The 15,273-nt window shown below is 37.1% G+C and overlaps 1 protein-coding gene across 5 annotated transcripts in view; it reads right to left on the reverse strand.

The window, feature by feature from the left end:
* The window catches only part of ZEB1 (zinc finger E-box binding homeobox 1), a 199,333-nt gene that overhangs the window by 123,525 nt on the left and 60,535 nt on the right, over window positions 1-15,273 (reverse strand). For 2 of the 5 annotated variants that reach the window (XM_065921218.1, XM_065921217.1), the window contains exon 1: window positions 13,203-13,342. The exons of the other annotated variants lie outside the window; for them this stretch is intronic. The gene's annotated coding sequence lies outside the window, so the exon portion shown is untranslated. Of the gene's footprint in view, window positions 1-13,202; window positions 13,343-15,273 lie in introns of those variants that run through there. 5 annotated transcript variants of the gene reach the window in all.

The following is a 15,273-nucleotide window of genomic DNA, read 5'->3' on the forward strand; positions in this document are numbered from 1 at the left end:
GCTGTATATCATCACCCTGCTTATTTAACTGATATGCAGAGTGCATCAAGGTGAAATGCTAGGCTGGATGAATTACAAGCTGGAATCAAGACTGCTGGGAAATATATCAACAATATCAGATATGCAGATGATACCAGCCTATTGGCAGAAAGTGAAGAGGAACTAAAGAGCCCCTTGATGAGGGTAAAAGAAGAGAGTGAAAAAGCTGGTTAAAAACTCAACATTCAAAAAACTAAGATCATGGCATTCAATCCCATAACCTCATGGCAAATAGATGGGAAAACATGGAAACAGTGACAGATTTTATTTTCTTGGGCTCCAAAACCACTGTGGACGGTGATTGCAGTCACAAAATTAAAAGATGCTTGTTCCTTGGAAGAAAAGCTATGACAAACCTAAGAAAAGTTATGACAAAAGTTGTGACAATGTATGAAAAGCAGAGACACCATTTTGCCAACAAAGGTCCATACGGTCAAAGCTATGGTTTTTCCAGTAGTCGCATACAGATGTGAGAGTTGGACCATGAAGAAGGCTGAGTGCCACAAAGAATTGATGCTTTTGAATTGTGGTGCTGTAAAAGACTCTTCAGAGTCCCTTAGAGATCAAGGAGATAAAACAAGTCAATCCTAAAGGAAATCAACCTGAATATTCACTGAAAGGACTGATGCTGAAGCTGAGGCTTCACTACTATGATCACCTAATGTGAAGAGCTGACTCACTGGAAAAGACCTGATGCTGGGATAGATTGAGGGCAGGAGGAGAAGGGGGTGACAGAGGATGAGATGGTTGGATGGCATCACTGACTCAATGGACATGAGTTTAAGCAAACTCAGGAGATAGTGAAGGACAGGGAAGCCTGGTGTGCTAAAGTTCACGGGGTCACAAAGAGTCAGATACAACTTAGTAACTAAAGAAGAACTTCCAAAATTGCATTCATTCCTTCAACAAATATTAACTGAGCACATAATATGAACCAGGCCTTGGGCTTCTATGTGCTAGGCATACAGCAGTGAGCAAAGTGAACAAAATCCTTGCCTTTACATTCTCTGTGGAAGATGGCAAAGAAAAAAACAAAAACAAGAAAAATAAAATCTATGCGATGGTAGATGGGAATGGTGCTCACAAAGAAGAAGAAATGGAGGAAGTAGAATGGGGCTAGAGTGGAGGAAATTTGCAATGTTAGACCGAGTAACTGAAGAAAGCCTGAGTTAACATTTGAGTACAAACCCCCAAATGATGAGGAAATGAGTGACACAGGTAATAGGGAAAGAGATCTGCAGGCAGAGAGAAGAGCCAGTGTAAATTCCATAAAGCAAGAATCTGCCTACATGTTCCAAGAAGAGCCAAGAACCAGTATGAGGAGAGCAGAGTGAGAGTGGAACAGAAGCCAAGGTCCAGGAAGAACAGAGATCAAGAGGAGGAGCCTGGGAGGAGATTTATCAGGTTTCAGATTTCATTCTGACTGAGATGAGAAGTCAACGGGGGGGATTTAAATCAAGGTAGTGACATATTCTGACTTAGATTTTATGTAACTACGCTACATGCTGTGTTAAGAAGAGACCTACGTAAATCACAGGCAGAAACAGGAAGACCTATCATAGGTTTTTTCAATAACAGAGGCAAGACGCGAGGGGGACCTGGATCAGAAATGCAGCCATGGAAATGGCGACTTGCGATTGGATTCTGGACATTTCTAACAGTACAGACAGGAGACTATGGTGACAGAGATGTGGGGAAGGATCAGACGTGGATGAAAGAAGCTAGGAATCAAGGATGCACCAAGACTGAGCAAAGAACCAAGCTGCTATTTACTAGAAACGGAAGACTCAGGGGGAAGTGGGCGTGGGGGAGATAGGGAGTCTGGTTTACTGCAGTACATTCTGAGAACAGAAAATGACTTCTGCTCATCGGCAAAAGGATGGGCATCTAAATCCATGGGGCTGGGCGAGGTCATCAAGGGCTTAAGTGTGAACAGAAAAGAGGTTCAAATTCAAAACACTGGAGAATTTCCAGTTCAGAGGTTACACAGGAGAGAAGGAGCCAGCAAAGGAGACTGAAACAGAAGCCAGAGAGGTGAGGGAAACTAGCTGAGTGTAGCATCTGGAAGCCAGATAAAGACAGCAGTCAGAGCTGCTGCCGGTCACATGAGCTCAGGGCTGAAAAGCCCATCACCGGGGTCAGTAAAAAGGACAATTCTGGTGAGGTGGCAGGGGCTACACAAACTGAAATCCCAACATATAGTCAACTCTTTCAGAGAGATTAGCTGCAAACGAAAAGACCCTGGGCAGTAACTGAAGGGAAACTCAGAATGGGAAATTTTTTAAGGTGGGAGGGGAAAAAAAAAACAAACAGCATTATCTGTATGTTGATGGAAAAGAGCTAGTAGTGAAGGAAAAATTAAACGATGCAGGAGATGGAAGTCAGGTGTTCTATTAAAAATATTTTATGTCAGGAGAGCAAGAGCTGTTTTATTAACATTTTTTTTGGATTGTCGGGTCCTTCAAAGCTCTGATAAACAAGTCTTCCACCAGAAATGATACACATCTAAACCTGTTTTCATTTCAGAGAGATTCAGATTCACTGAAGCTGATCCGTAGCTCTCAGGAGAAGATCCCGTGAACTTAAAAAGCATGATCATTTTGTCCATTCAGGTAATTTCACAGATGAAATCTAAACAGTTACCACATGATAACAAGTAAAATCTAAACAATTAATTACTACCTGGTGACAAGTAAAGTAAAATTATACTTACAGATAATCTAAAAATCAATCATCTGGGCTGTTATATCTGCTGACTTATTGAGCAATTCAAATCCTCTTTTTCCATCAAGCACCAAATTGAATTCTACCACACCTATCATTTCTTCTGATAACCCCATAATTTCTTTCCCCTGGATTCACTGCTTCTTCAACACCATTCAATCAGTTAACCCCATAATAATTTGCATCAGCTCACTGCTTCTGTATGTTCTGAGTTTCCCAACTACAGCACTAGCGGTAAAGGCAGAAATACTCCTTGGCATCATCACCTTCAGCTACAACACTGTTACGAACACATTTATTTCATAAGTATATTCTAAACAAACTAGTTAACTTCAGTGGCTTTTGAAAGTACTGGTCTGATTTAACTATGTCAACATCAATTATAGGCAAAAATTTTAAAAACCATGAAATGAAATGGAGTGTTAATTTTTAAAATAGTACCATCTCCTATGCAACAAAGCCCAAAGCTGGGTAAAACTATTAACTGAAAATTGAGATCATGATTGCTTAGGTTTTTTTTTTTTCTTTCACCAACATGATAAACTGCCTTGATTTTAGTTCAAATTCTGAGATCTAAATGTAGCACTGAATCTTGATATGGGTAACAGGGGTAAATGGACATGTCTATTTCTGATCTCACTGTCAGGGCGATACTGATTATTGTTCTTCCTATAAAACTTCCCAAGGGTGCACCCAGCCTTGGTGGCACTGAACAGCAGGCACAGTTCCTTGCTCACGTTCCTGCCCAGTCCATGGCATTCTACACCATTAAGATCAGGTTTCATCATCCACGCTTTGACACCCAGTGTCCTGCCTGTGGCACCTGCCACGACTTGTGCTCAGGTTGTAGGTTTTACCTCATTCTCATCTTTCTTTCCTTTGCTCTTCCAAAATCTAATGAACATTTGTCATGCTAAGATTTGCCAAGTAAATAAGTTAATCATTTCACAGAAACAAACACACTTTAAGGTATGTATATTGTGCTAATTAAAAAAAAATTACAATGACAGAAACTCAATTTAAGCTCCAAAACAGACAGACAGCACATATAGCTCAATATCAGAAACAGCCCAATCCGGCAATGGGCATAAGAAGTAAACAGACAATTCTCCAAAGTACACATACAAATGGCCAAAAGGCACATGAAAAGATGCCCAACATCACTAATTATTAGAGGAATTCAAATTTCAAAACTACAATGAGGTATCACCTCACATCAGTTAGAATGGTCAACATCAGAAAGTCTATAAAAAACAAATGCTGGAGAAGGTGTGGAGAAAAGGGAACTTTCCTACACTGTTGGTGGAAAGGTAAATTGGGGAAGCCTTTATGGAGAACAGCATAGAGGTTCCTTAAAAAACTAAAAATAGAGCCACCATATGATCCAGCAATCCCACTCAGGTTTTTATCTGGAGAAAACACTAAATTTTGTAACATACACGCATCCCAGTGTCCACATCACCACTATTTACAATTTGCAGGACATGGAAGCAACCTTAACATCCATCAACAGAGGAATGGTTAAAGATACGGTACATATATACAATGGAAGACTACTCAGCCACAAAAAGAAATGAAATAATGCCATTTGGAGCAACATGTACCTCGAGATGGTCATACTAAGTGAGATCAGTTAGACAGAGAAAGACAAACATCATATGCTATCATTCATATGTAGAATCTAAAATTTTAAAAACTATAAACAGTAAGTTTTTATAAAATAGAAACAGACTCACAGATTTAGAAAACAAACTTATGGCTACTGAAGAGGAAACATGGTGGAAAGGGATAAATCAGGAGTTTTGGATTAGCATATATACACTACTATATATAAAACAGATAATGAACAAAGACCCAGTGTATAAAACAGGTAACTCTACTTAATATCTTGTAATAATGTATAATGGAAGAAAATATTAACAAAAAGAATATATAGGTATAACTGGATCACTTTGTATATATCTGAAACTAACACAACATTGTAAATCAACCAGATTTCAATTTTATAAAGTCCTAACACACACATACACAAAGTATGAAGGCACTGCAATGCCTTTCATATCATGTATATATTAATAGGAAAGTGTAACTGCTTGCATATGAAATTAGTACTGTTTTAGGGGAAGTTCTGTAAGATGTGACAAAATCACTCCTACAAACATTTAGAGAGAGTATCTGATGAGATTTACAGATGAAGAAAGACAAGATTTACAACATTCTCTATGCAGAAGAGCTCCTTGTTAGCACACTATTATCAGTGAAGGTAGAACCATGCATCCATTCAACCGATAGGTACTTAGCTGTATAAAGCAGGCCTGGGCACAGTACTTCACACAGGTCAGACAGTGAATTAATCATCCCCCTATATCACTAAAACACAAACAACAATCCATTCCTCTCCAGTGTTAGGGCTTAATAAAAAGAACAGCATCCATTTCTGCCCAAGTTAGAAGTCATAGATACCCTTGGTGTCTCTGTATTCTTTGATCGCTCATCTAACTAAGCCTGATGCCCAATAAATTCTCACTCGTAAATCTCTAACACACCAATTCTCTTCATCCTCACCATCACCACACTAGTGCAAACCTAAACTGACTGTGAAGCTAACAACCTCCCATCTTTCTATCCTTCAAAGAGCAGATGTGTCACTCTCAGAAAAGCGCAAATCTTGTGGTACATCCACGTGATGGAGCTTTACAGAGCCTCAAGAATGACTGGCAACTACACTCAACTACACGATGACTCTCATAATTATGATGCTGTGTCTGGCTTCTTTCCCTGAAATGAGCCTATATAAGATGCTCCTATTTCTGTAACATGAAGAAGGTGGGCCAGAGGTCTCCTTGGGGGCAGGGGGAACACTGACGGGAAGGAAACGTGAGAGGGGCCTTCTGTTTCTTCACCCAGAAGATGGTCACATATATGTATTCAGTTTCTGAAATTCATCAATCTATGTACTTTATGATATGCTCACTCTTCTGGATGTGTATGAGGCTTGAGTTAAAAGTTTTAGAAAAACATAAAACATGCTGCTCGCTCGGTGACCTCCCACCACCCTGAGCTGAAGCCCCACAGCCAAATTCCTAACAATGAGCTGAAGTACATTTCACCGCAAGGTCTCTGTAAGTCTTGGTCTTAAATGGTCACTTTTTCTCCCTTTACGGCTTTCATATATACTTATTCCGCCTCTGCATTTTGTTGGACTAACTCGTAGTGATGCTCAGATTCAGTTAAAATTTCATTTTCCTCAGGGAGTCTTCCCTGATCTGACGAGGTTACCATCCCTGTCTCCCCTCTGCATGGCCCCACCACACATCTGTATGAGACTCTGAATTCTCTGAAGGCAGGGCACGTGTTTTATTTACCTCTCTGTTCTTTGTATATTTGATAGCTGGCTGAATAAATTTATTTCCTATACAAGAACATGGCAGGTAGTTGTGGCAAAGTTTCAGTCTGTGAACTGCAGTATAAACAGTGAAACTGTTAAACGTTTTTGATATAGGAACTTAAAGGAAGTAAGAGTTACATGCTAAATTGTTTATACACAGCAAAGTAGGAAGCCATGCATGTGGTCATGCAGAGAAGTCACTTTTAATACAGCTATTAAATTTATTTGAAAATTCCATTTTAAATAATAATCTATGGTAATAAAATCCTAAAATTGATCACAAATAATTTTTTACTCATCTACATGCAAATGTTGTTTGTTTTTAACCAGTTGTGAAAACCAAGGCTCTACCAAGGCTCTGAGTGGACTGAGTGAGTAGGTCAATTGTTTCAGCTTCTTTGTATGCAAAAAGAATATTTAATATCTGTCTATCTCAACTTAAAAAAAACTATAAATATTTGCAAGTGTTCCTAAGAAGAATTTAAGTTTTTCTATTTTAAACACAAAACAATTTGCTGAATGAAAAGTAAAACTATAACTCCTTATTTGTTATAATTACCCATGGCAAGTAATATAGGCAGCCTGTTGATTCACAAACTGTTTTTCCTGGAAAAAAAAAGACACTTAAAAGGTTACTGGTTATAAAGACAGACAGCACAAGTGATACCCACCTTGAGTGCTAATACCCAAAGGAAAGAACAAAGCTGTCATCTTTTTGGGAAATCAATGCCATTTTCTATAATGAGCTTTAGGTTAGGCTACAAATTTTAGAAACTTTTAAGTGTAATGAAGTTTAAATTAAAAATACAGGTAATATCCTGAGTTGCCTTAATTTTTTCTATTCCTTTTGGGAAATGATTGCTTTCTGTGTATCATCCCTCAAATTTCTTTTTATCCTAATATTCATTAAAATTCATTAAATCTAAAGTTAGGTAGACTTTACTGGTCAGAAGCAGTAACAGAAAGGATAAAGATACTTCCTTTATTTTGAGAAAGATTAGTTTCCTTAATATAGAACTTGCTTACATAACATTTCTAAAGTACTACTATAATTTTTAGAATTTTATTGGAGTATAGTTGATTTAAAAGCATCTTACAATAAAAAGAATAACCTTAAAATACTCTATCACTGAATCACAACTTGAAGTGTACACCATCTAACCACAGAATTTAACCCGTCAGAACCAGAAGAGGTTCCAACAATGTTCAAATGTGATGTTTATTAAGGCAATTAACTGCTTTTTAAAAATACTCTGAAAATAATTAAAAATAACATTATTGCTTATTTTCTTGAGTCTTAATTCTTTTTGAAGGCAAGATTTGAAATGAGAAAAACAGGATTTGAATGATAACAGATAATTCATTTTTTCTTTACTCCAGCTTCAAGAATCTATTGCACAGTCTCACAATTTATTGAGGAGTCATTTTCATGTGACAGCTGGTATAGACTGCAGTCAAAGCGGGGAACATGAGAAACTATTAGCAAACTAAATGTTCCCATTTAGGCTGGTACTTCTCAAGTCTAATTAATTCAAGTTAAAGCTTTTTCCTTCTAAAAATAAGTACAACATTTCTTAGAATTAAACTTTAGTTTTTATGAGTATTAAGTTTCAAATGAATGAAGGCAAGTAACATATTGAGCCTCAGTTTGTCAATAGATAACTTCAGTCCAGATCAGTGTTTATCAAATTTTTTGTTACAAAACCCTTCAAGAAGATGATGGAAAAAATACAGACATTCTTCCCAGCAAAAAACACATACATAGAAAATTTGATTATAATTCCACGGTATTCACAGACCCTCTGAAACTCATTCAAATACCACTTGGTAAAAATGGAGCTAGGTTGTATTTAAGGTATTTTGTAGCTTTAAATGTTGGCTTCAGAAATAAGGTTAACGTCTTTAAATAAAAGAAAGTCAGGCTTGAGAATAAATGTGAAAACCCAAACACAATTCATTAATTTACTCATTGCTACTAAAGATATTGGCTTGGAAAGCCTGAACACCTTATTTATATATAGATGCAGGTGCTAATTTGACAAAATAATTCATACTTAAGGCATTAGAAGTTAGGCAAGGTAAAATTCTTATGTAAAACCAGGATATTCTAGACATGGAAATGTGTGACATTCACAGCTTTCAAATCACAGTAAGTCGTCTCCTTCCAACCCTCCCCTTGGAGATTCAACTCCTTGGAGTGAGGAAGAAAAATATTACATAATGTAAGCTGCATTTGAGGTCTTTTAGGTGACTGTTTTGAGGGAAAGGGAGTATTTTCAGATCCTTAAATTTATTGAAAAATAATTGTTGGATCACTGCCCCCTCCAAAAAAAACTTACCTGTAATTCTTGTTCTCTGAAGGAAAGGCAGTAATTATAAACATATCCACACTCTTGGGTTCATCCTCCTAAGCATGAGGGGATTTGGAATGCGCCATGGCTTACAACCAGCCGCTACACTGCCGTATGCTGCCACAGTGCACTGGCCTCGGCTCTCCCTGCCTGGCTGAAACGGAGCAGGGCTCAGCTAGTCATCCACCCTGCGAGGCAGGTGCTCCCCCACAGGAAGTGTGGCGGTGCTGTAACTACTGTCCTTAGAAAACACGAATTACCAATGGTCCCTCCTCTACAGTTTAAGGGGGATGGAGACACTACTAGAGTTGCTGTTACATGCTTCAAAACTGGCATTAAAATTGCAACATTTAAAAATGTTAAAGAAAAGAATTCCCTAGTGATCCAGAGGTTAAGACAGAGCACTTCTACAACAGGAGGCGGGGGTTCAGTCCCTGGTTGGGGAACTAAGATCCTGTGTGCCACATGCCACAGCCAAAAAATTTAAAAACTAACTAAATAAATAATATGTAACATAAATGTTAAAGAATAAGAATGGAAAGCTATTCCTCTGTAAAAGAAGCCCTGAGGGGGAGTGAGTGATGCAGGTGTTAAGAACTGACTGCATGTTGATCAGAGTGACGTCCCATGGTCAACTAGAGAGCAGAGCATCACAGGTACTTAAATATCGTATCTTGGCATTTAGCAACCTAGTATTTTGTGTTAATGCCTGCCAACTCGAGAGTCATGTGCAGAGTCAGCTTCAGTGTAGCCAACATAAGAAGGTAACTTGAAACAGCCAGGACCCTAAAAACTGCTGAGATTATCACCAAGGGTGAATGGTTTTTCATAAGGTCTGATACTCATAATATGTTCTTCAACTTCAACAAGCTCTCCTTTATGAACTCAAGTAACTAATCATTCAATTTATAAAATTTAATCAACCTTACAGCTTAATGTGATAATTTAGATTTTAAATGTTCAGCTATACAAGGACTGAGTCCTTGTCATATATAAACCCCTCTTTTGTCTCTTAAACATCTTGGAGGATTAGGAAGAAATGGGCTACAGATAGTTCCTGGTTTGCATACTGATTTTTGGAGGGTTATAAAACTTATCCACAGAGGGCAAGATTCTCTATCCTCTGGTCCTGCAGACTGGTGTCTTCCACTCAAACAAGGGAAGGACTGCCAGATAAAAACCAGGATTCACAGTTAAATGTGCATACTTTTTTCTTAGTATATGCCAAACATAGCAGAGGGCATAATCACACTAATTTATCTGTTATTTATCTGAAATTCAAATTAAGCTGGGCATCCTGAGTTGTTTTTTTGTCTTCCGCTAACTCTGCACACTCTAACCCAGGAGGGGCTCACAGGGTTACCCAGGACGGTGCTGGAGTGAGCCTTCCACTCTCAGATCAGATTTGCACCAACACGGTGGTCACAAGCAACATGCGGCTAGGAAGCACTCGAACTGAGGCCAATTCAATATTAAACATTCTATAAATGCAAAATTCACACCAGATTTTGAATGCTTAGTGTGAAAAAGGTAAAACGTCTCATAACCTTTTGTACTAATTGCATGTTAAAATAATAATATTTTAGATATATTGAATAAAATATAATGAAAAGTAATTTTCCCACTTCTTTTACCTTTTTTATGTGACTACCAAAAAACTCTTAAAATTACACATGTTGCTCGTATTTGTGACTTGCATTATATTTTTACTGGACAGAGCTGGTCTACATGCCTCAAAGAAGAGGACTGGTCTAGAATTTCCTTACTGTTCTTTCTCTAAAAAATCAATACTAGTAAACAAAGGGCTGCCTCTCACTTCTGTCTAGCTATGAGAGTAAGCAGGGGACATGACCATACCAAGGAAATGAAATTCTAGCAAAGACTCCTTTCCATACGTTAAAAAAAAAAACAAAAAACCACAGCATCCAAATATAACAGAGAGACAAATCAGAAACCTGGTATTTGATAACGTCTTATGTACAAAAGAAGAAATAAACTCGAGTGTGTGCATGATAAAGTATGTGCAGGTGCATATAAAAATAAAATCTGCCAGACCCTAGTTCTACTGGAAGAATCTCTCAGTACCACCGTGTCAGGTGTCCACTCCTGTATATCATCAAAATAACAGAACAATAGTTTTTGTTCTCTAATACAAATTGGGGTGTCATAAGCTATTAAGAATTATTGGGAAGATTGTACTTATGATGCTCTAGATACAGAAGGACTAGACTCAAAGGTCCTCATTTTTTTACATTCATGCTACATGATTTGACCTGTATGTGGGTCAAGAAGCAACAATTAGAACTGAACATGGAAAAACAGACTGATTTAAAATTGGGAAAAGAGTATGACAAGGCTGGATATCGTCATTTTACTTTTTTAATAATATGCAGAGTCTATCATGCTAAATGCAGGGCTGGATGAACCACAAGCTGGAATCAAGATTTCTGGGAGAAATATCAACAACCTCAGATATGCAGATGATACCACTCTAATGGCAGAAAGTGAAGAGGAACTAAAGAGCCTCTTGATGAGGGTGAAAGGGGAGAATGAAGAAGCTGCCTTAAAACTCAACATTCAGAAACTAAGATCATGGCATCCGGTCCCATCACCTCACGGCAAACAGAATGGGGAAAAGTGGAAACAGTGACAGATTTTATTTTCTTGGGCTCCAAAATCACTGCAGACAGTGATTACAGCCATGAAATTAAAAGATGCTTGCTCCTTAGAAGGAAAGCTATGATAAACCTAAAGAGAGTATTAAAAAGCAGAGACATTACTTTGCCGACAAAGGTCAATATAGTCAAAGCTAGGGTTTTTTCAGTAGTCATGTACAGATGTGAGAGTTGGACCATAAAGAAGGCTGAGCACCAAAGAATTGCTGCTTTTGAATTGTGGCACTGGTGAAGACTCTTCACAGTTTTTTGGACTGCAAGGAGATCAAATCAGTCAATCCCAAAGGAAACCAACCCTGAATATTCATTAGAAGGACTGATGCTGAAGTTCCTATACTTTGGCCACGTGATGCAAAGAGCTGACTCCCTGGAAAAGACTCTGATGCTGGGGAGAGTTGAAGGCAAAAGGAGAAGGGGGTGGCAGAGGATGAGATGGTTGGATGGCATCACCAACTCAATGGACATGAATTTGAGCAAACTCTGGGAGACAGTGAAGGAAAGTGGAGTCTGGCATGCTGCAGTCCATGGGATCACAAAGAGTTGGACACAACTTAGCAACTGAAAACTGAACAAGGGATTTGAAATTAGAGCACTGGTTCTAGAACTATGAAATAAATGTTTCTTTTTAAAAAGTATATTGTTAAAAAAAAAGTATGTTGTCAGTACTACAGTAAGACAAAGCTTGTTTCAAAAATGACAGGGGCTGGGGGAGGAGGCTTTTTTAGAATAAAAAAAATTCAGTTATATAAAAGCTTAGGTAAGAAGTATACCTGTTTATTTTTATATACTCCACCTTACGTTTTCACTTGATTTGACTTTCAACTCGAATTTTTTTCTCAACTGACCCAAAGAATTAATACACCTGTCTATTCTGTTCCATGCTGTTATAAAAGTTAAAAATTATTTAACATGTTCTGCCAAGTTAAAAATCAAAAGAAAATTATATAGAGATTATTTCCAAATTCTTAGTAACCTTTATTTTTCACTACTATAACCTATATCATCTCCAAAGTAGATTTAAATCTTTCAAAGATGCCTGTAGTTATAATAAGCAAGGCTGGTTCTAACTCCCCAACTACATACACGCACAAAAATTGATACTCAAGGTTTTTTCATAAAAGGCCTCAGTCGTATTTTTACTCATTCTAACAGCAAACACAAAGTGTACTTTCCCTTCTTAATATCTTTTTATTACACAGATATAGGAAGAACAATTGCTTTGAAAAGAAAATAAAATTATCATAAACCAAAGACAGGGCTAACCAGACAAAAATCAGCAGATTTCTCCTAAATTTGATAGCTCATAAAAAGTTCAAATCTTTTAGAACTAAAGTTTCCAAGATCATTTTAAGAGCTTTAAAAAAAGATGAATAAAATTGGATATAGATATTTAATTTCTTCATCAGCACCAAGTACTCATTATCAATACCAGTGTCCTGGTGATTACAATCTGAAATATTCTGTAGACATTAGGTCTCCTGATGGCCTGTTACGATCTGACATGAATTTTATTAAACATACCTATTAAAGAGTAAGAAGACATTTGCCTTCACCCTTTTTGAAGCTTAGCAGAGATTCAAAAAATGGTTTGAGGGACTTTCTCTGAAGTAAAGGTAAGCTTCAAGAAGATCATGAAAAGCAAATCTTCAAAGCTGGTTACATCAATTTAAGCAGACTACTTAAATGCTGTCACTGTGTCAAAATTCTTGAATGCCAATCTTAATACATCCAAGAAGACTTTTTGATGAAGGATCAACGACGGTAGCTATTAAGCTGATTTAAATGCAGACAGAAGTGGAAGACAAGTTTTACTGTTAAGTGGAATTTTTGGAAAACAAAACAAAAAGTGCCCCGCATCTCTAAGACATGTGCACTTCTCAACAAGGAGAACCGTCTCTGCTTGACAGTGTGTGTGGTGTTCCGCCCACAGGCGCGGCCTTCGCCCCTCTTGTGTGAGAGGGAGGGGCGTCTCCCGGCCTCCACGGAGCATTCCAAAGCCAGTCCTGCAGAAGCCTCGGTGCTTACCTTTAGAGAACAAGGAGGCTGACACAAAGTGACCAGGGCTCACAGCCCACACCTCCAAGAACACTGAAAAGACCTGCAGAGCCTTCCCGGTGCAGGAGGGAACTCTTTTAATCTTCTGGTGGTGGAAGTTTAAGATTTTCCTGAAGAGAAGAGAAGAGTCAAATATTACACTGAGATCTTGCCATGTGGTTCAAGTTTATCTATCTAGAATACAAATGGAAGGCTCTGAAGAAATAAATTAGATAAAATCAGGAGTCTTCCAAAAGCCATATTCTCTTCTTTCACAAAAAGTATTTTCCCTAAAGAATATGACTTCTCTTTGAACCCTAAACCTTAAGTGACTAGTTCAACTTCTTCCTCTGCACTGAACTAACAGTTGGGAGATGAGAAAAATACAGAAAAACTTTAGGTTGTCAAATGATCACAGTCGTAAATGCCATTAAAATACTCAGGAGAGCTAAATTCACTGAAAAGCAATGAGTTAAAAAGAACAAACAAATTTTGTCCTGCCTCTCTCTTTGATGACATGCATTTCCTGACAATTAACAGAGAAGTGGCCCTTTGAGTTAAATGCCACATAATCATACGTGAAACAATCTACTAAATGTGGGCTCCTGGAGGAGAAGGATTTGGGGTGCTTTTACTTTTTTATACTAATTACCTATACAGTCTAAAATAGTTCCAGGCACATAGTAAGCACTAAAAATAAAATTGGTAAGTAGAAAGAGTATTAACCAATTAGCCAATATTCTCAAGGTCGAAAGTTACACAAATGAAACAATTAGAAGCCTACAAGTGTTCTAAGGAGTTTGAAACTGTATTATTTGAAAACAATATTAACAACACCAACATTCCTAAACACATATTAAATAACAAGAATATAATGTTTTAAAAATGTTGTATCTTAAAATATTTATGAGGAAATGTTACATTATTTCAAGCCAAATTCCTGAAAAGGGGTGGAAATCACACATTATACATTCACAGTACATTATGCAATATCAATTTTAAGAATATTAATATAAGTGAAAGGAAACATGCCTTTTTAATAATTTAGTATTAATTATTTTTCATCTTTTGAAGAGATCTACATAAACCAAGTGATAATACAGTTATCTATCAACATATGCATAACTATGCTTAAGTAAATCATTAGCATAATTTTAAAATGAAATCGGAAGATGCCACTCTATCAGTACGATTTTCATATATATATTTCAAGTAAATATGTTTTCTTTAATCTCAAAAAAACCCAAAACTTAAACAGGAAATGCTGAGTATTATTCATTTATTTGCTTTCCTGTCACAGACTATTACTAAGAATACAGATTGATTTCCTTCAAGTAGTTTTACAACTCTTTCCAAATCTGATAAATTAGGGAGAAAAAGAAGAAATGCTGAAATCAGTAACAGATACAATAATCATATTGATAAAGAACTAAATATGTATATGTTGTATATGTTTTTTAATAAAAATGCAAGGCTTGTATACCCATGGCTGATTCGGGTTGATGTATGACAGAAATCCATATCATACTGTAAAGCAACTACACTCCACTCAAAAGAAAGAAAAAATGCAGCTACTAGAAGAACAAACTATTACAAAATATGTGATTTCATTTGACCCCAAATTCTACAACTGTAGAATGGAACGGTGCCCATAGGGCCTTTCACCTCAGGGCACAGGCAACTGTTAAACATACAGCCAAGACCACAATAAGAAAACAGGCAGTAAATCTAGGACTGATGCTTACCAGTAAAACAAAGTTTTAGCTGAATAATCATGCCTTGATTATAGTAGTAAGGAGCTTTCCCTATTTCACAAAGAATTCAATATAATATCTTATATCAGAGCATCAGGATTAAATGTGAAAAAAGGAAGAAATTTTAAAACAAAACTTAAGAAATTCACTGAATTTAGAACAATATTTCTATTCTGGCATGTTGCAAAACCTTTGAAACTAATTTTGGGGACAGAAGTGAACACAGTTACAAAGAACTAAGGAGCTTAAATGGGGTAAAGAAAAATATAAAGTTGGAAATTCTGCTCAAAGAAAAAGATTCCACTACT

This window comes from Muntiacus reevesi, chromosome 2 (genome assembly GCF_963930625.1).
Source record: "Muntiacus reevesi chromosome 2, mMunRee1.1, whole genome shotgun sequence".
Lineage (NCBI taxonomy): Eukaryota > Metazoa > Chordata > Mammalia > Artiodactyla > Cervidae > Muntiacus > Muntiacus reevesi.